At 43.3% G+C, this 22,843-nt stretch overlaps 1 protein-coding gene across 1 annotated transcript in view; it reads left to right on the top strand.

Moving 5' to 3' along the window:
* The window catches only part of ARHGAP15 (Rho GTPase activating protein 15), a 690,583-nt gene that overhangs the window by 269,356 nt on the left and 398,384 nt on the right, over positions 1–22,843 (top strand). The window lies entirely within an intron of this gene.

Genomic DNA, 22,843 nt, shown 5'->3' with positions numbered 1-22,843 from the left:
CAATTTTCCATTAATCTTAATTCGCCACACAAAATTAATTATAAATTAGTGCAATTGCGTTTATCAAGTCACATGAGATAATAATTTAAAAAGGAATAATTTAAAAGATGAATAAAAAAAACAGAATCGGAAAAGAAGGCCAATATAAACTTGGGAAAAAAACATGCTGAGAATAAAGTCTGTTAGATCTTGAAATAGGAGATCTACTAAATAATGCATAGTTTTATTTTTTTTTGTATGATTTGCATAAACCTTAAGAGAGTATTTATTTATGTAAACTTAACTTGATGTACTGAGGAATTAGAATGGAGAGAATGGCATTCATGTTGTTTTCATTTTGGTATTTAGAAAAAATATTCAGTTACATATGGACTGCTTAGACCTAATCATCTGATTCAATATGATGGGCTACTTGAGCCAGGTTGGAAAGGGCTGCATTGAACAAAGTGCCCCGGTCTTGCTGCAGGCTAGGCAGGTTGGCCCGAACTCTGCTGGGGAGCAGATGGCAAGCCAATGCTCCTAGCTACACTTACCTTCCTTACTAAATCCATAATCCCTAGCTGGACACAGAGCCAAGGCAGGCTTGGAGGCAGAAAGGAGGTTACAATCTGGACGCATGCATTGACTGCCAGGAATAAGGGAACAGTGCAGAAATTTCAAATGCCTAACAAGTTCGACGTCTTGTTCCGGAGCCAATGCAGCATTTTTTTTTTAGAAGTAATTAAGACATGATTGAAATTGTTTGAGCCATTTCAACACAAAAAAATAAACATCTTATAAAAATCTCCACAATGGACGTTAACGATGATTGGCATCATGATCACCCAAACCGTGAATTTAAGATCTTACATAAAATAAACAGCCCTTTAATGGTAGTGCAAAAATGATTGTGCTTTCTTATTTTCAGCACGGATAGTCTGCGAGAAGACAGTTGCTGAAAATATCATTTGATTTTTGGAGAAATTCAGAATTATATAAGAATCTGTAATTCACTGTATTTTACATGGGAAAGACTAGAAATGTTGGGCCGTATGACCTATAACATAGGGCTTTAGCTAAAGGGGGAGACTGATGAGTAAGGATGAGCGGACCCGTTGAAGTTCCAGTTCTGCTACTTGACCCGAACTTTAGTCCAAAGTATAGATCGTGTACCAGAACTATACCCGAACTTAAACCAGAACCCGAACCCCACTGAAATGTATGGAGACCCAAACTTTGGAGCTGTAAAATTCTCGCTCACTTCCGCCAGAACTCTGAATATTGCAATGGTCTTCCGAGAGAAGTCTTTGTTCACTGTTTAGCATCGGAAACTAACTGTCCTGTGTGAACTCCAAACTTTTAATTTTTGGTTAGCTCAACTCTACTAGTGAGGAATGTGCCTGGGCACAATGGGAACTAAAGGGTAAATGATGAACTCTCTGCTTATATGTAGGTGCAGGCTGAACATGGACTGAGTCCAGTGACCATAACCAGGATGAGGAACAGCCACATTCAAAAAGTCTTATAAGTTGCAAAAAGAGATTTTGTGTTTATTAAATATACAATAAATGTTCACCACAGGGATGAAAATAAGTGAAAACAAGGCAACGTTTCAACCCTACCCCGGGTCTTTGTCAAACCTCACTTGAACAGTAGAGAGAATCAATAGAAGGCTTGTATATATAGAAAAACAGAAATCCCATCTGGGGCTTATTAACTGGTGGAGTAGGACACCGTCTGTGGTGATGGGAGCTTTAAACAAACAGAAGAAGATTTAAGTCGATTACCCTATTTTAATTTAACCTTTATACAATTGGAAGTTAAAACAAGATTTTTTTTATTTTTTTGCCGTGTTTCAGAGCAGTTGTAAAGAGTATATCTTTCCAAACCTCCAGTCCTGACCTGTATGACAATGATAATACATTGATTTGAAAGGTAAATATTTGGCCTTACACAATTTCCAGTGTTATTAAAAGGAGAAGTGCTTATCTTCCATTCTTGTACTGATCCTGAATTACATCCTGTATTATACTCCAGAGCTGCACTCACTATTCTGCTGGTGCAGTCACTGTGTACATACATTACATTACTGATTCTGAGTTACATCCTGTTTTAAGCTCCAGAGCTGCACTCACTATTCTGCTGGTGGAGTCACTGTGTGCATACATTACTTATCTTGAGGTGCTGGAATATTCTTGTATTATACGGCATAACTAAAATGTTATTTCTCAGTTTCAGAGGTGATATCTCCCACTAGAGCTTGTTTCAATGATTTGCAAATTGTAATTTTTACACCAGACGCTGTAAAGTAGCAATCAGATTTAGGAAAAACTGACTTCCCTCCTGCATTTGATTATAGGGGAGTTCAGCTCTGAAGCATAATTCAGTCCATAACTCGGTGCATATTTAAGCTCATTATGATATAAATGTTCTTAATTGTGGCAAATTCCAAATCGAATATATTACTAAAATTTCTCCCCGTCTTCTGTTTATAGAAAGACACCAGGGAGTTAAAAATTCACTTTCCATTACAAATATTTCCTGTGCGACTTTATATATGTTTGTGACGCTCGGGTGAGATGAATGCATGCATTAAAATGTGATGTTTGTTTCTTTAAGTGACAGCTCGTCTTAGGGGAGATGTTGCTGTGAGCGACTCAGTTTCTTTTTGGAGAACTAATTGTAGAAAATAAACAGCTGGTGATGTTCAGTCTGCATGTGACTACATGGTCATCCCCTAAGGACTGCCGGGGCCGGGGCCGGGGCCATCACCGCACCACCACTAGTTTTAGGTTTAGTTGTCTCAGATGCCTTTATTAATGTGCATTCTAACATAAAGAGAAATATATTTATTTATGCATTTTATATATTTAGGCTCAGGTGCGTAGACATTCTGGAATTATAATAAACACAGTTTTTAGATGAAGTTTATATTCTGTATATTTGGTCCTATAGTGGTCATATTTTGCATCTATATCCCTATTTTATTAGACTATTTTTCAAATAGTCTTTAAAAAAAATGTTCGCGTATACAGCTTCAACACAGATTTATGGGTCTCCATGGTGACAGACTACAAATAAATCCAATATGTAGTCTGATTCTGCAGCCATGAATTACCCCGCATCCTGGAGTAATTGTTGCACAGCCGCAGATCCTGTCTGCTTAGAAACAGAGATGAGCAAATGTTTCAAGCAAATTTGATTTTGCTTTGAGATTTATTTAAAAAATAATAATTCAGATGCTCAAGTGCCTAATAAAAAAGACCCTTTCATAAGGAAATTAGAAAACTGAATATAGAATAGCTGATGGGAGGACCGGTAGTGGTGGCACTGGCATGAGGAGGACAGAAGAAGTGAGGATAACATTTTTTTTATACCCAATTTTCAGACGATTCAATGAATGTACTTGCTGCCCATTAAATTACCGTATTTTTCGGACTATAAGATGCACCGGACCATAAGATGCAGCCCAAATATTCAGAAGGAAAATAGAGAAAAAAAATTAATGTGTCAAATGGGGGTTCGTCTTACCGTCCAAATTTAGCTTACCGAGGGGGATCGGCAGCGCTGGTGGAGCGTGGACCTGGTGTTCAGTGGTCCGGTGATATGACTCCCATCCCAGACTGGTCTCGCAGGTTTGGCGGTGCTCTGTGGTGCCGGGGGGACACCGCCACCATTTTGTGAAAGCCCGGAGGCCCACGCACATCCCCCTGCCTCTGGGAAAATGGCCGTCGTGGGCGGCGCATGTTCAGATTGAGATCTTGGTAACGAGATCTCGTTCCGAGATCTCGGCACTGAGCTCTTTCTTCTGCCTGAATAAGATGTTGCTTGCATATAGGTGCTACTATATCTCCTATAATGCTATGGCCCTGATTGATCATTGTTGTTTCTCCAGTTTTCTGAAGTAATTTCCTCTTATTTGTCCCTTTTTAGTATTTAAGCCTTATGCTCTACATTTTTTTACCACCTTCGAAGTTTTCTTGTTTTAAGTCTTTTATGATTTATCCTCAACAACTTTTCGGATCCAGAATGTTTTCGATAGATTCACGAAAATGCAAATTTTCCAAACATTGCATTTCTTTGGAACATTTTTATTTTTTCACCAAATTCATGAACCAAACCCGCCATTTTGGTGTATTTGGCTAAAAAAAAATCCGCGAATACCACAAGACGGGAAAAAAATGAAACAAATTAAAAATAATGAAATGGGGGCCCTATTTGTTTAATTTATACTTAGGTGACAAACTCCTTTTTAAAGAGGACCTTTCAGCAATTTTTTTATGTTGAACTGGACACAATGTAATAGTGGCTGCAGAACAGAATAAAACATCTTCCTTTTTAATTTTTTTTATTTCTTGTCTGTTGCTGAGATATTAGAAAAAAAAAATGTTGTTAAGTTCAACTGGGTGTAATCAGAGTTTTTACTGGAGGATTGTACTTCTATTCCCCGTATGATGTTGCCCAATCAGAAGCAGGTAGTAACGGGCAGTAAAATGAAGGACACGCCCCCACCAGAGCTTAGAGATGGTTTCTCAGTGTGTGAGATGTATGACACAAAGCCCGGGTCTTCTAGTCCAACCTCCTGGATGCTGTAGAAACCTTACTGAAGAGCTGCTTGATCCGAGGTTTCAGCAGCAATTGGGAAATGTTCTAAATCTTCCTGGAATCTGGGAGGACCCACATTTTGTGGCAGGCTTCTGAAGATTTTTGAAGCAATGGCAACTATGCAGAAAAATTGCTGGAAAGAAAAATTACCAAGGCAAGCTATGGCCGGACTTGAGCACAATTATACCTGGCCCAGGGTTTAATTATAGGGGGTGCAGAGATTGAGGCAATGCTTGGATGCCAAAGCCAAAAAAGTTTTTCTGGCCCTTCTAAGATAACCAATATTGTTTATAATGCATATTAATTGGTGTACTTTTTTGGGGGGAGGAATTTGCTTTAGAGCCCAAGAACCCTTCTAGACTTGAGACTGAATTGTATAAAACCTATAAGGGTATGTTCACACAACGTCCACCTGGAACCACCTGAATGATCACTCATTAAGCCTTAACAATAATGATCCTATGCACTGCCATGCCAAAAGGATTTGCTGTGCGCATGTTCTGTCTATTAACTTTTTTTAACCACTTCATTCTGGTGATCTGGTCATTCTTAAGTATAATAAATTGGAAAGGTTCCTGTGCACAATCCTGCTGACAGGTTCCCTTTAAGCTTGTTCTACTGAGTGGAGAGGAGTCATAAACCAATGGAGCCAGAAAGTTGATGGGGTACAAGTTTATGTTCAACACCTTTCCAAGTTACACCAAACTTCTTCTTCAGGACCAACCATAGATCTTCGAGATGCATTGACAATAAACTACATCCGTATGCCATCAAGTTTCTGGCTCCAGTCGTCCACGATTCTCCACTCGGAAGCGGAGGTTTAACCCCTTCTTTCCTCAAAATCACTGGTTACTCTTCAGTCTTTCTTTTGGAAACTGTCAATATGTTGCTAGTAGAATTAAAAAAAATTAAAAAAAAATCCCTCCAGCTGCATATTCACAACAAAAAATGACTACAAAGAAGGCAAGCGAAGAAGCTTCAGGAAAAAATACTGCTTGCGTTTTCCTAAAGCATCTTTTTCTTCAAAAACTGAATGGTACGCCGGTGTGCACATATCTAAACAAAAATGTTAAAAATAAAAAAAAATCTGTATTGAGAAGAAACATTATGAAAATGACATCATGGCGGCTCAGCGGTCACGGGCTACATCAGCAAGGAGTTTTATGCTTTTCTACATCCCAGAAGGTATACTGTCAGTTTAATTGACTTTCTATAAAACTAGTAGAAACTAAACTTTGAGAGACAAGGACTGATATGACTGGGGACAATCTTTTTGCAACACTGCAGAATATGCTGGTGCTATACAAGAGTAACGGTGAATAAATGTGCGATCTACGTTCCCTCCAACCTTCAACTTTTTTTTCTCATTCATTCACAGCCATTAAATATGTCTGTTTTGCTAATCACCATATTTGAGGAAAACAGGCATTAAATATTGAAAGCCGCTGAAATTAGGTCTTTCCTCCGAGACTCTAATATAGACATTATGATTTGTCTAACTGTACGCCAGTCTATTTTGTTTTATGCCCTTGGTAGTATAATTTCATCTTCAGACTTCTTTAAATACTCGCACTTGTCTATCTCGTCATAAAAAAATAATTTTTCTTTAATACATAGAAAATGGGATTGTCATTGGCCCCGACAGGTGCCCCAACCGATTTCCGCTTAAGATGAAAGTTCACTCTCTAGAAAAGATATTAAAATTTATTACAATTTCAACTTTGATTTTAACTTTTTTTTGTTAATATCAGCTCAGTATTTACTTTTCTTTCAGAGTTTGTGCCATATATTTTACGGCGAAGTTGCTGCAAATTGAATTGAAATTTTATAATTGTTTAAAATTTAGGAATAAAGTTAATACTGCGAAAATTAACACTGAGAGAATCCTAAAGAGTTATACTATTACGAGAACTATGAAAGTGCTGGGATAATATACATAGAACATAGGTCTAATGAGAGATGCCTCAACATAAGATATGTTATATTCCCATTATACAGCATTTCATAAGGCAATATGGCAGGAGTACTAGCTTCCAAAACAACAAGGCGGAATTAACATGTCAAGCGAGTTCTGTAAATGTCACAAAAAAAACTATGCAAAAAAATCCCAACGTCAATATTTAACAGTGAAGAAAGATGGCAAAAGTGCAAGGAGCGAGTTAACAGGAAGAAGAGTTTACGTGGTCATAATCATTGGTAGGAATTCCCACAGAACTATCTATTTATTTATCCATCCATCTATCCACCCATCTCAATTTAAATGGGTTTTATTGGAAGGTCTAAGTACATGTTAGCATTGCCAAAGCAAGTGGTAAAATAATGGGGGGATGGGGATAGGGACACATCTAGGGTGGGGTCCATGACATACTCATTGAATCTGGGTGGCAACGACAGAACTACAAGCCCCAAGAGAGCAGAACCTGCCAGCACTGCCCCAGGAGGCTCCTCTTAGTCTGTGGCAGGCATTGACATATTGCGCTGCTCTTTCATCTCCCCCCAGTAGTATAGGCAGTTTCTCTTCCTCCTCCATGGAGTTGAAGTCTGGGATGAAATCAGACAGTCTCCTGAAGCGAGTGTCCTTCACTGCAGAGTATTTGAGGCACCTCAGCAAGAAGTGGACCTCCTTCACGGCCTCCTGGGACACTGCTGGCAGATTCTGCTCTTTTGGGGCTTGTAGTCATTGCTTCCCAGATGCGTTGAGTAGGCTGTGTGCTCAGTCTGTGCCAGCTCAGGATCTGTCACTCTATGGGCTTTGCTAGTTTCTTTAGATATGGGTACAATTTGTATTCCTTCTGTAGGTTCTGATATATCGTCAGTTTCTATGATTTATTCATGGTGCTCCTCCAGACGCTGAGATATTACTCTTTGCCATTGTATACAGTCTTCCAAATTGCGTCTGTGTCAGGACATGGACTTTGGTGGCTTGGTCAGACTGCTTTTGGGTGATTTGTGTTGGGGGCTTTGTTCTCCTGGGGCTTCCTGGTGTTGCACGCCTTTGTGATGCTAGGAGCTGGGACTACTACTCTGTAGATGAGCCTTGACTAGTGTTGAGCGATACCGTCCGATACTAGAAAGTATCGGTATCGGATAGTATTGGCTGATACCCGAAAAGTATCGGATATCGCCGATACCAATACAAGTCAATGGGACACCAAGTATCGGAAGGTATCCTGTATGGTTCCCAGGGTCTGAAGGAGAGGAAACTCTCCTTCAGGCCCTGGGATCCATATTAGTGTGTAAAATAAAGAATAAAAATAAAAAATATTGATATACTCACCTCTCCGACGCAGCCTGGACCTTACCGATGTAACCGGCAGCTTCTGTTCCTAAGAATGAGCGCTTGAGAGACCTTAGATGACGTCGCGGCTTGTGATTGGTCGCGTGAGCAACAGAAGCTGCCGGTTACATCGGTAAGGTCCAGGCTGCGTCGGAGAGGTGAGTATATTAATATTTTTTATTTTTATTCTTTATTTTACACATTAATATCGATTCCGATACCGATTCCCGATATCACAAAAGTATCGGATCTCGGTATTGGAATTCCGATACCGCAAATATCGGCCGATACCCGATACTTGCGGTATCGGAATGCTCAACACTAGCCTTGACTGATAGCGTCTTCTTCTGGATTGCAAGATATAGTTGGAATCTGCCCAGCTCTGCTCTGCAGGCACTGTTTGATGTGCTCTGATGGACTTGGAGGAGGTTTTTGCAGAACTCCTAGGTGGAATATTTCTGTTGGCTCAGATCCCACATTGACCAGTTTGGGTATGAGACTGGACCCCAGACTTTGCTGCTGTAAAGATGGATTGGGGCAATGATGTTATCAAACATTTTCTGCCAGACTGTTACATGTGCCTTGAGAGGGTACAGGTGTCTTCTGATGGCATAGTAGGCTTTGCATGCAATGTCTTTCAGCAACTCTATGGCTTGCTTAAAGCTGACTGAATGGCTAAGTTCTGGGCCCAAGTAGGTGTTTTTGTTGGTTTCTGTAAGTGGACAGCTGTCCCCCTATGAAGGGGGGATGGCCAATTGGTTTATGCTTTCTTTTCTTGAACACCATAATATTTTCTTCCGGTTAATTGGCAGTGCTCATGTAGTGCTGAAGGTCTATAGGGTTTTCAGATCATCTTGGAAACCTTTTCAGTTGGTGAGAAAAGTATTTTATACACCGCCGATTTTGCAAGTTTTCCCACCTACAAAGAATAGAGGTCTGTACTTTTTATCGTAGGTACACTTCACCTGTGATAGACAAAATCTAAAAAAAAAATCCAGAAAATCAGAGTCTGATTTTCACATAATTAATTTGCATTTTATTGCATGAAATAAGTATTTGATGCAATAGAAAAACAGAACTTAATATTTGGTACAGAAACTTTTATTGCAATTACAGAGATAAGACTTTTTGAGGTTTCAAGGCTGTCACTAAACAACATTGAGTTTCAGCTCCCTCCAAAGATTTTCTATTGAGTTCAGGTCTTCAGACTGGCAAGGCCACTCCAGGATCTTGAAATGCTTCTTACGGAGCCACTCATTAGTTGCCCTGGCTGTTTGTTTCTGGTCATTGTCATGCTGGAAGACCCAGCTAGGACCCATCTTCACTGTTCTTACTGAGGGAAGGAAGTTGTTGACCAAAATCGAACGATACATGACCCCATCCATCCTCCCTTCAATACGGTGCAGGAAAGCACCCACAAATTATGATGTCTACCACACCATGCTTCACTGTTGGGATTGTGTTTTGGAGGTTGTACTCATCCTTCTTCCTCCAAACACGGTGAGACCAAAAATAGAACTTTTTGTTATCAACTCCAATCATTTGACCACACGACCTTCTCCCATGCCTACTCTGAATCATCCAGATGGTCATTGGCAAACTTCAAACGGGCCTGGACATGTGCTGGTATGAGCAGGGGGACCTTGCATGCACTACAGGATTTGAATCCATGACGGCGTAGTGTGTTACTAGCGGTAATGTTTGAGACCGTGATTAGAGCTCTCTTCAGGTCATTAACCATGTCCTCCAGTGTAGTTCTGCACTGATTCCTGACCTTTCCCCACTTGGAGAGATTTTGCATGGAGCCCCAGAACGAGGAAGATTGACAGTCATCTTGTGTTTCTTCCATTTTCTAATAATTGCGTCAACTGTTGTTGCTTTCTCACCAAGCTGCTTGCATATTATCCTGTAGCCCATCCCAGCCTTGTGCAGGTCTACAATTTTGTCCCTGGTGTTCTTACAGCTCTTTGGTCTTGGCCATGGTAGAGAGGTTGGAGAGTGATTGAGTGTGTGTGGACAGATGTCTTATATATAGATAACTAGTTCAATCTATCTATCTTTGTCTAGAGACCTAAAGATTACTCTTAATATCCATTTTGTAGTATCTTTGAACACTGGTCGCAACATATCACAGTTTGCTACTGTCTGAGAAAAAATTGTAAAATTCTTTACATCATGAAAAACATCTTTTTTCACACACCACATTCCTGGAAATCCTTATAACAACAACATCAATGAACAAAGAAATTAACAAATTCTAATAGGATAAATTTTGCTACGAATTTCCCCTACAATTTGGATTTTGACTATTCTAAATTTTTGGCAATTCGATTTGCCAAATCAAGGACAGTCAGCCACCATTTTGCTATGTTTCTGGGAGGAATTAAAAACACAAACTATTATACTCTTCTCCCCTTGAGTGGCTCATCGCCACCACTCTGCTGGATAGGAAACTTTCAATGTTAGAATAACTTTCCGTAAATATTGTTAAAGACTAGATCTTGCTATAAAAAGCAATATATTATTGCAACATGCTAGAAAAACCCTCAACAAGCTGCAATTAGCATCATATCCACTGGCTGCTCACACACAGACACTTATAACATACACTTCTCCCAACAGAGTATCTCTAAATCATGTTGTTGTTGTTGTTTTTTTTTAAGTTGGTAATCTGAAATTTCACATTTTGTGACATGTAAAGCTAAGTGTACAGTCCCCCAAACACATCAGATGGTTGTCAGATGATTGATGGTTTGGCAGATTGCTCAGTCGGCTTTGTCTCCCATATACAGGACCAGTTATTCAGCTGAGCACTCCTGTGTTCTTTATGAAGGAGCCATCGCCAGACTTGTCTGATGGCGGCTCATCTCTGGGAGGACAGAATGATCCACAGTCCAAAATCGGAACTGCCTGATCGTCATCTCCTCTGAGTTGGCCAGTGCCGTCCTACTCATTAGCATGCTGGCCGAATCCATCGAAATTGTGGGGTGCGTCTGACATTAGTATAATGATATGTATATAGGAAAGGAAATACTTTTTTATGGTAGGGCTGATCTACACTAGCTTAGATAATACTCTGCCACAAATCCGGTGCTGTTTGTGCATTTCTATCTACAACACCCCCGGAACTTTATATACAAAGTAATATTGTGAGTATTCATAACCAAAGTTTAGTTTTCTTTGTACTTAAATTAGAAAAAAATGCAATTTATAAATGAGTTTTTCTTTAGCTTTCTACCATTCTAAATATATATAAAGATAAGTGAGGGAAAAAAAATCGGGGATGTTTCTACTACATGTGTCTAGATGTGTCCGTGATGTGTACTGTCGCCTGTTAAGCATTAGCAAGTCATTATTATTTTATTTATTTTGCTTTGCTTTTATAGCACCATGATATTCCTCAGCGCTTTACATCTTCATCATCGCTGCCCCAACTGGGGCTTAGTATATAAATTTCCTATCAGTATGTCTTTGCAGTATGGGAGGAAACCGGAGAACCTGGAGGAAACTCATGCAAACAATGGGGAGAACATACAAACTCCTTGCAGAGGTTGTGCTTGGCGGGATTTGAACCCAGGACACCTGCATTGCAAAGCAACTGTGCTAACCACTGAGCCACCATACAGTGCAAACCACTGAGCCACCGTGCTGCACATGTCATGATAACAAATTGCATCTGAACGATGCAAAATTTGAGTCGTTATTCATTTTTGTCCTCAAATTTTATTACGCTCACATCTGTATTTACTGAATTTCCACTGTCCTCTATGACCCAAGTTGAAATCAAATCCACAACAGTCACTCCTTGTGTCTAAGATGTGTATGGCAAAAAAAAAACCTGATTATTGGTGCATAAGTATTGGAGGCTCCTAGACATGCTTTTTTGCGTTCCTCATAGTTTCCGATGAGGAAGACTTCACCATAAAGTAATCAGAACATCTAACGTAACCACCGAGTTTCCGGTGCACCCATTGCATCACCTTACAGATATGTAAAATACATATAGTAAAAAGCGAATATTTCTGTCTTTTACTCCAACTCTTAAAATATAAAAGAGACCTGAGACACCGTCAGGCATATTATATTAAAATTTATGAACATCTTCATCAAAAACCACTTTTCCTTCTCGTTCACGGAGACAGATTTGTCCTGACATAAATGTTACATGGCTGGTTACTGCCTCAGATTAATGCGAGGGCTCCGGTGATTCCTTTTCGACTTTATTTTATGGAATAATACCTGTCATCTGCTGCCTGATCCCAGAAAAGGGGGCAGGTTTTTCAGGTCACTCTACCATCTGTCAGCTACCGCTCATCTGTCCCTATGAATCAGCACCTGATCTGTGCTAACAGGCCGCGCTGGGACGCCAGCATTGTGGGTCCGGGGGGAGACGGAGGAAGGGACGTCACCTGCGATTCTGAGATTTAATTATCACTCCAGCGCTGAATGAGGACGAGCGCTAGTGCTGCTGGAACATCTCTTCTGTCCCTGGCATATGTTTGTTTTACAATACGCCGGGAAAAAAGCCACAGGTCTGCGGAAAGGAGAGAGGGAAAGTTTGCAAATGGCTTGGAATTGTGCGGGGATAACTTTTCTTTACGGTGTAGAAAGCAAGGACGATTAGTTTATGTATAAATATGAATATAAGCGACTATTAATAGACCTTCATATAGCAGCTATTAAAAGGGAACCAGAGACCCTGATTCCAGTGATGTCACTTACTGGGCTGCTTGCTGCAGTTTATATAAAATCACTTACATCAGCGGGAGATTATCACTAGAGGAGTAGTAAACCTGCTGCCAAGTAGTCAAACCCCGCCCCTAGCTCTGATTGGCAGCTTTTTGTCTGTGCACATTGTACATAGAAAGCGGCCAATCAGGGCTGTGGGTGGGGTTATGCAGAGCTCAGCATTCTGAGATCTCCAGCAGAGAAATAGGTTTTTTTTAATCATTACTGCAGCAAACAGTAAATTAGGTGACATATCACTGGAATCCGGGTCTCTGCCACTAGTTTATGCTGATCTCAGATAGGGTAATAAAAACCTGGTGACCGATTCCCCTTGAAAGGAACCTGTCACCAAGTTTTCCCCATAAAAAATATGTCCATCACATTAAGGCCTCTTTTAAAACACACTAGAGTACTGTAAAAAAGTCCCCAATCCCCTCTGAAGATCCCAAAAAAGACACCTCATTATATTCACTGCTGGGGTGGTCCAGCCCGATGGGAATCTCTAGTCTTTATCTGGTGCCACTTCTCTTCTTAGGCCGGGCTCACACTCGCGAGAAACTCGCATGAGTCTTGCACCTCAATACCAGGCACTCAGACCGGAGCGTTCAGCTGCATAGAAATCCATGGAACTACACACTCCAGTCCCGAGTGCCGGTGGCAGTGCCGGCTATTGAGGTGCAAGACTCGTGTGAGTTTCTCACAAGTGTGAGCCTGGCCTTACAGTTGCAGTCCTACTTCTTGTGTAATCTGGATGACGCGTCCTACGTCATCCACACACTACCCCAATCGCTCTCCTGCACAAGCACACTTCTCTTTAGCCTGACGAGGGCAGAGTAAAGCACTGTAGTGTACATGCGCAGGTTTTACTTCCGGGTCACCGGCACTCTTTGGCCTTTCCCAATGGATGTATGTTACATTAATTCGATCTGCCCGCGGCAGGGCAAAAAGAAGTTTCTCCTGCACAGGAGCCTGATGGGGGGACACTATGTGGATGACGTAGGACACGTCATCCACACAAAGAATGTAGCGCCCCTACTGCCGCAGGGCCGAGGGGTACCCGGTACCGGGCCTCTGAGTCTCTGCTCTGGGATTGTCACGGTGGCTAGACCCGGTCCGTGACCCTGCTGAGGGGCGTACAATGAAGGTGCTGGTGGGGGTGATGTTATGGTGCGGTGCAGGTCGCAGTAAATAATGAGGACACCAGGTTGCAGTCTCTTTACCTCTTTACTGAAGGCTTCAGGATCCTCAGTCCGGAATACGGTTAACCGGGCTGCGCAAGTCCGGCCGGTCCGATGGCACCTCCAGAGTTCCCTTTGCAGGTGGAAATCTGTGCCTACCTTCTAGCGCTTGTGTGTTGTGGTCCTCCCCTGCTGTGCTTACGGGATAGTCCCCACAACTGTTGTGTCTGTTTCTGAAGTTCCCTCACAACTCGATTCTGATGTTCTTCTTCGTCCCCCAGATGATATGGCTAGGACGCACCCGTATGACGGGTAGGCTCGGAGCTCTTCCTGGACCCTAGTGTCGCCCTTCTCCTGTTGTTGCCCCCTGTGTCTTCATAGGTGATTTGTGTGAGACAGCCCACCTATAGCTGACTGTCCTGCCGTAGGTCTGAAGTTAGGCCTGGAGCTCTATACTTCCTCGGCGTTCCGGCCACCGGCTGCACGCCTCAGTAGGATGTTGCCTCGTCTTACAGCACGACTCCTACTGGTGTTTCTCCTTGTTGTGTTGATCTCGTTTCTCACTCAGCACAATAAACCTCGCTTCTTGTCCTTTCTTAGGGTATCGCCGCGATCAGGTGCAGGCGCGGTCCCGTAACGTTCTCTCAGTTCACTAGGCCTCTGTCAGGATCCCACCCCTGACAGGGACCCCCCTGAGTCTCTCCCCGCAACACCCTCTGCCACAGGATGTTGCCTGTTCGATTCCCAGTCAGCTTCTCTCTAACTTCCTGCCTAACCCCCAGTTTTACCAGATTGTGAGGAGTGGCCTAATACATAGCACCCTTAGCTCCCCCTGGAGGCCAGACTGTGAAGTGTATTGGTGTCTGTGATACCTGGTCAGGTGGACTCCTTCAGTGCCATCAGACGTATCATAGCCCCCCTTAGCGGCGGAGCATCAGTACTGCAACGACCAGGACTCTGGGGCGCTGCACTCCCCCCCCCGGTTAAATCCAGTACTCCTGGACTGGGAAGAAAACAACAATACAGGTCAGCAAAAAGACATACAATTTTGAAATGCAATAACAATAAGTAAGTTTAAACAGAGCTTCCCTTTATGGGAGGTGAGGACACTTGAACGTTACAAACCTGGTTAAATACTTTAAATAACATACTATAAATAACTTTTCTTACCCAACCGGGTATTCTACTTAGTGCAAATTTTTTTGAACAATAATTTAACATTGCCTTTAAGGACGTACACGCTGAATCCTCTAAAGACCTTCTTATAAAACCTTATAAGGCTAATCAACTTTTTCTTCATTTTCCACCTTTACATCTGCAGGACCGCCTGTCTATCTGCCCCAGGCCTACTGCCTCTCCTTCTGTTGCAGGACCGCCCCTTTCGCCCGGGCCTACTGCCTTTCTGCTACTATACACAGTATAGAACTTATCTTCCATCTCTCAGATCAGGATCACCGAGCCATCTCTCCATGGCTCCCAGGAGGACCCACCGATTAACCCCGTCTGGGTTCACCTCCCGTCCTCATTCTTCTAGCAACATCACCAAACATTTCTCACAATCAACCAGCTCACTACATATAACCTTTTTATACATAAGCATTATTAATACTTTCCCCTAAAGCATCATCACTCTTCAAGTGCTATCGATGAACGTCCCCTTTAAGAAGGGACCGAGTCTCTATGAGGTAGTGCAACTTCTCAAGCTGCAAGTTCATGTGCAGCAAGGACTCCGGTACTGCTTCCAGGAACAGTTTCTTCGCAAAGAGTCCTTTCTTTTATAAAACCAGTAGAGGGCACCTTTAAGAAGGTGCAAACTATTTACAAGGAGTTTGTAATCATGCAGTGTTCATGATCCAGCAGTTCTTTCAACAATGATAAAACAGGAAACAAAAACAAAAAGCAGAAGAAAGGATCCCGGGTAAACAAAGGGATCCCTTTAAGAGTTACCCTGACCGGGTCATAGCAGCAAGAGGACAAACAGTTAACTATTTACATTCAATGAAGCATTCTTGCTTACTCAGTTTCTGGCTGCCCAGGAGGTGGCCTCCTCCCGGGCCTCACCGGACAAACGGGTCGTGATGGTGTAGCAAAGACCGGTCCCAGTAACGATAGGATCCCTCGTCGGGACACCCTCCTCGCTCGTGGGTGAGCACGACCCGTAGCCACACGGTGGGCCTGGATTCCCTGGGGTTCCGCGGGGGCAGGTTCCGGCACCTTCCCTGCAGAAGGCTCGTCCTCCGACGTTCCGGCAGCGGCCTGGAGTGCGACGCACCGTTGGACGCCCCGAGGTATCCAGCCCGTTTCCCTCCTCCATCGCGTGTAGGTTACTGCATCCCCGGGCTCCAGGTCGCGGCCATACCTTCCTCCGCAGGGCTCCACTTCTTTCCGGTCAACACGGACCTGCAGTGGCTCTCCAATTTCTTGGATGACTCCCCTTCCTTCCCGGGAGTTGAAGAACACCACCACACCCCAGTGTGACGGCGGAGCGTCCTCACAACTCGTCAGGTCGACCTGGGCTGCAGGTTGGGGTCTGTTCCGCCATGCCGCCATCAGGGGCCGAAGGTGTTCTGCCTCCGGCAGGATCCTCAGGCCCTGTGCCTGCAGCTCACACTCTGCCGCGGCCGGGATGGAGGAAGCAGGGGACACCGGAGTTAGGCGGACCTCCGTAGGCTGGCCCACTCGAGCGGTCACACGAGCGTCGGCCTCAAGGCGACGTGCTATCAGCCGGGCCTCGGCTACGGCCACACACTCCTCAGATGGCGGCCAGTTGGGTCTGCCCATTGGTAGCTCCATAAGGGCCAGTCCCTGCAACGATGGCGCATCTGGGGCTGTGTCGGGTGGTGCAACCTCATGCTGGGTCGGGTCGTCCCCACGCGGGGCTCCTGGTGTCGCCATCTTTGCTTCCTCTCCAGTGTCTTCTTCCCGCGGTCTCTTTCATGGGCGGCCCCATCTCCCTGGTCCCCACTCTCCAAAGAGGATCAGAAGGCGGACCTCGGCTGCTGACGGACACGTCCTCAAGATGCAAAAATGTTTGGACTGGGCGGCCATTGTCTTTCGCGCTCTTCAGCTGGTCCACGCCTACTCCACGCCCCTCTTCTTCTCCTGCGCTCTCCTCAGCACTGTGATCGCGGCGGGTTTTTTTGGCGGCAAGTGGCACTGCACAGTCTTTGCAATAAGTCACAGTCCAAGCACAACAAATCACAGTTCCAAGGCACACATGACCTGATTCTTCAGGCTTAAGTAGATCCTGTTTGTGACGCCAAGTTGTAGCGCCCCCACTGCCGCAGGGCCGAGGGGTACCCGGTACCGGGCCTCTGAGTCTCTGCTCTGGGATTGTCATGGTGGCTAGACCCGGTCCGTGACCCTGCTGAGGGGCGTACAATGAAGGTGTTGGTGGGGGTGATGTTATGGTGCGGTGCAGGTCGCAGTAAATAACGAGGACACCAGGTTGCAGTCTCTTTACCTCTTTACTGAAGGCTTCAGGATCCTCAGTCCGGAATACGGTTAACCGGGCTGCGCAAGTCCGGCCGGTCCGATGGCACCTCCAGAGTTCCCTTTGCAGGTGGAAATCTGTGCCTACCTTCTAGCGCTTGTGTGTTGTGGTCCTCCCCTGCTGTGCTTACGGGATAGTCCCCACAACTGTTGTGTCTGCTTCTGAAGTTCCCTCACAACTCGATTCTGATGTTCTTCTTCGTCCCCCAGATGATATGGCTAGGACGCACCCGTATGTTGGGTAGGCTCGGAGCTCTTCCTGGACCCTAGTGTCGCCCTTCTCCTGTTGTTGCCCCCTGTGTCTTCATAGGTGATTTGTGTGAGACAGCCCGCCTATAGCTGACTGTCCTGCCGTAGGTTTGAAGTTAGGCCTGGAGCTCTATACTTCCTCGGCGTTCCGGCCACCGGCTGCGCGCCTCAGTAGGATGTTGCCTCGTCTTACAGCACGACTCCTACTAGTGTTTCTCCTTGTTGCGTTGATCTCGTTTCTCACTCAGCACAATAAACCTCGCTTCTTGTCCTTCCTTAGGGTACCGCTGCGATCAGGTGCAGGCGCGGTCCCGTAACGTTCTCTCAGTTCGCTAGGCCTCTGTCAGGATCCCACCCCTGACAGGGACCCCCCTGAGTCTCTCCCCACAACACCCTCTGCCACAGGATGTTGCCTGTTCGATTCCCAGTCAGCTTTTCTCTAACTTCCTGCCTAACCCCCAGTTTTACCAGATTGTGAGGAGTGGCCTAATACATAGCACCCTTAGCTCCCCCTGGAGGCCAGACTGTGAAGTGTATTGGTGTCTGTGATACCTGGTCAGGTGGACTCCTTCAGTGCCATCAGACGTACCATAGCCCCCCTTAGCGGCGGAGCATCAGTACTGCAACGACCAGGACTCTGGGGCGCTGCAATAACAGCAAAGGAGGACCACAATGTAGGAAGAGAGGAGGCGCTGGATTGAGACCACAAACGCCCATTAAATTGGCCTTAGCCGTATGAAAGGTCCCATAGAAGGTCTTTTTTGGTATCTGCAGACTGGATTGGGGACTTTTTAACGGCATTCTAGTATGCTGTAAAAGACTTTATGGTGGTGGTTGTTATTTATATGGGGAAAACCTTGCTATAAATTACCTTTTTAAGGTTCTTATTCCAAACAGTTGTACTTTTAATGATGAGCGGACTCTTGTAAAAACAAAATTTACTAGGAGATGCAAAAATGGGGTGCAATGTTGTTCACGATGCATAGGTAACCAAAGTTAGTATGTGGCTTGTCGGCAGAGCCCGGTATGGTGTATCTGGAGTAACTTTATAACTACAGTATATGTATATATTTCTACTTTTCTTATCACACCGCCATCAGGGATGTGAATATGATGTTTGCTGATGTTTCCAGCCATACAACCACTTCAATCGGCCTTTTATAGCGTTCCAGTCTTCGCATACGAATTTTAACACTCGGTTGGCGGCGGCTGCAGCGTACAGTTACCTGGGGCCAAATGCGAAGAGTAAGAACAGCGTGAGAGATGTACAGCGCTGAAATGAAAGGTAACCGCGAACACAGGGATTGACTGGACATCTGTGTCAATGCCGTTCTCTTATTCTCAGCGCATCAGTGATGTGCAGCAAAGTTAATACAGGTCTGGGCCTTTCTACTTCAAAGCTGCTTAGTCCGTATGTGGCATTAATTCCCTCTAGTACAAAAATGTAGTTGATAATCGCCAGGCTGAGGAAAGGATTTGAGACTAGAACAGCAGATTTCCTCACAGATTACAGACTAAAGCCGAGTTTCTTGGGATAAAAACAGGATAATTAACTCCTGTGAAATATGTTAGTCTTGTGTCTGTTTTAAAATAGATATTATGTGAAAATGGTAAATCAGAAATCAGATCTGTTCATTCATTGGGAAGTCCAGATAGGTCAGGACAATGAAAGATCAGAGGGCAATGGTAGCGTGAAACTACAAATGCCAGCAGTCATCCCAATGATACCTTGTAGGTTGCAGAGGATATATCGCCAACCATTTGAGCTTATGCAAATAAAGAAGAATTGTCGTGCAGCGAAAAAGCTAAGCCTTTTCAAGATCTCTGCCAAATGAAAACTTTTTTTTCTTTACTTGACCTAATCTTACCTTCATGCAGTTAGTTTGCTACAATGTATCAGAGTTTTTTTGTTTTTGTTTTTTTAATGCAGACCCCTTTGAAGCAATTGAAGTAGAACACCGTCAACCAATTTTATCATTTGCAAATAAATCCTAATTATTTACTTTAAAAAAACTATCTGTACACTTGCAGTTTTTATACTTTAAGTTCACTTCTCGGAAACCCCTTCTAAAACACTATGTAATAAAATAATAATTTTACTCCTGGTTTTGGCAAAATTCCAGTAGTTTCTGAACTGGCTCTCCCTGGGATCATGGCCAATCAGCATTGGCTTCACTCTCCTCTTTTTTGGACAAATCACACCATCCCGAGGAAGTGAGAGGGCAGCTGCAGCTCTCCCTTCCTCTGGATATCAGTTACATCCATAAGAAAGGAGAGTGAAGCCAGCCCTGATTGGCAGCAGGGCTCTCTTCCTGGGATAGCCAGTGCCAACACCGTTGGAACGGTCCTGACACTGGAGTGTAAGTGTTGATACTTTACTGGGGGAAACATAGAGATTCAGAAGGGATTGTCCGACTAGTGGACAAGCCCTTCGATGTGTTAGATGCAGTAACAATGGGCAAGTGTTAGGGTTCGTTTTCATGGACCGACCAGCGGCATGATACAACCGCCGATAAGTAGACTTTACCGATCGGTGCTCATTTAAATGTATTTTTACACAGGCTGACGATGGTAAATGATGACCACCACTGATTGATCTGTAGTATATCTATACTAGATCATATGCTGCCATAGTTCTCGTCAGCGTGAGTCCCATTTATACTGTGCGATGCACCGGTGAGAACGTTAATTTTTTTTTGTGCTGCCCAAAATATAATTTCACCCAATGAGCAATCTTTGGCAGCCTGTTTACACTGAAAGATTATAGCGGAACAAGTGCTTTTAACAACTCACATTTACAGTTATCTTCTTCATGTGTAAATGAAGCTTAACCCCTTCACTAATGTCGATGATAGATAAACGTTGGCGCTTACTTGGCTTTGTGCTGTGCCAATGTTTGTGTACGGTTGGTGGTCTTGCCGAGATTGGAACCCAGACATACCTGCAAGCTTCGGGACCAGTGCAGAACACTAACTGTGACCCTTGACCTCATTGAGACCTGACTGTTTCAGGTTCTGATGACATCACCGTCATGCTAGCCAATGACCGCCATCGCTGGGAAAGTTTGTTGTAGTAACAAACTTTCCCAGGTGATTTGCCTAATATAGAACATTGCTTCTCTCATGATCTTCTGTCAGTGAGCGATCAGAGAAACATTGTGACAAGAGCTTTGCCAGTGAAAAATCTTGTCATACTGTTAAAACACAAAGAAATCAATCAATACCCCCCCTTTCCCAGTTAGTCCCAGAAAAGAGCAGAACTTATCACATTTCACACTGGATGGCTCCTCTGCAACATAGTAAGCATCAATTCCAAAAACATCATGGGCTGCAATGCCGACAGGCAAATTAACATATGCTCGCTGCATGACACTTGCCGTCAATTTTATTGTGCAACATTTTTAAACAAATATACTTGTTGGGGCAAGATTTTGCTCATTGCCAGGAGAGGGTGTTGGCACATCAACCATTTTTATGATGCAAGGAATTGCTGCTAGAATTTTTAACGACTGCAAGGTATGACTGAGGTATCTGCTGACTTGAGACATTTTGTTTTAAGACACTATATGCAATATTCAAAAGTAATTTTAAGAAGTTGACAGCCATTTTAAAAGATATAACATCTTTAATATCATGATGAAAATAACCTAAGAACACTTTTAGCAGTCTTGAAGAGTCAATGCATTGATGTGTCAGATTTTGTGTGCATTGTAGCAAAGACAGGTAGGACTGGGTTAAATCCTAGCACTGCAGGTCTTAGATTCACATGGCTAACTTTGACTAAGAACCAGGAAATGGGTTCATGTTGGGTCATTCTGCTGAATGAAGAGGAGTGGAATGTGTTGAAGGTGGTGAGTGACCAGTCAAAATGTGAGCTGTAGCTGGGAGAGAGACAAACCAGACTCTCTCTGAATGGAGACTGAATGGGTCAGCTAGGAAATCTGAGCAGTCTGTGTGTTGGAGCTGCAAAGTAATGTCTGGAAGTTGCAGCCTGTTCAGTGTGAACTGTGCATGGAGATGAACACTTTTATTTAGTGCTGGAAGCTGCTGGAGCTTAGGCCAAAGGTGACACCAAGACTGGCAGGACCGTGCCTCTTCTGTGTATAAAGTTTTCCCCAGAAATAGGACTGAAATCTGTTCAGGTGAGCCCGCAGTGACATATGTGCCTGCAGAATTAACTGTTTAGTTTTATGAAAGCAATAAAACATCAGATATTTACCAAACCAAATTGCCTATGTGAACACAACCTAATGCCTACCTGAGAGCGTGAATCCCTACAGACGCACACATCTAAGAAGTTGGACAGAGGGTGTACCTCACTGGTTTCCAAGTGATGAAAAAGCAGGGTTGCCAAAAAATTGTCATGGCAGCTGGAGTGGAAGTTAAAAAAAAATAAAAAAAGGTAATACGTTATGTGTATCCAAAATAGTACAACTGAAAAATTAAAACTTGTTCCTAAAAAGTAGCTTACCTTAACATTATGGCTATCAAGAGCAGAAATGCAAATTTATTACAATATAGTGGTGTAAAAATATTAAAATGTATAGCAAAAAAAATTAATATTCGGCATCGGAGTAAATAAAGCAACCAAAAGAATATAGTTAAAATGTTATTTGTCATCCAAAAAAAGTAATAGAAGTAAAAAATAAAAAAACTTAAATCTTTTGGAAAAACAATTCTTAAGGCCATGTAGACTGTATTTTTAAGGGGTTAATAGTAAAAAGAGCAAAACCTAAGGCATAATATTTCTTTTTATTGTCACATAGATATTTGCTCATAAAATAGCTTTTCGGCACAATACAATGCACTCACTAGATATGTGGACTTTGGGAAATATTATACTGGCCCCATACTAGTATTTACTCATTTTTGGGGTACCCTTGAAGGTGAGTGAATATTTTTATTGCTGAGAAATGTTTCTCTCTGACTTTTTATGAAACTCCTACAGAAACAACAGATTAATTGGAGGCTGATTCACTGTTGAGCAGGCGTTAAAGACAGAAGGACCTTCTCACATTTTGTTCTGTCATCAGCGCTTGTAGCAGCTCAGGTTGGCAACCAGATCTCAGATGGAACATTTGAAAAGCGAGCTGATAACATAACAGGTGCAAAACATGAGCACCAAAATTAATTATGTTATTTCTGTCTGAATTTTTGCCTACCTTTTATGATTTCGAGAGTCTGGATATAATGTTACTGGGAGCAATAATAGTACCCCGTCCCTACCAGTTCTATACATGATAGCACAGCAGAACGAGCAGCTCCGTTATTAACCCCTTTCTGACCTCGGACGGGATAGTAGGTCCGAGGTCAGAAGCCCCGCTTTGATGCGGGCT

Source organism: Ranitomeya variabilis, chromosome 7 (genome assembly GCF_051348905.1).
Source record: "Ranitomeya variabilis isolate aRanVar5 chromosome 7, aRanVar5.hap1, whole genome shotgun sequence".
NCBI lineage: Eukaryota > Metazoa > Chordata > Amphibia > Anura > Dendrobatidae > Ranitomeya > Ranitomeya variabilis.
This window is presented reverse-complemented; position numbering and strand designations above follow the sequence as displayed.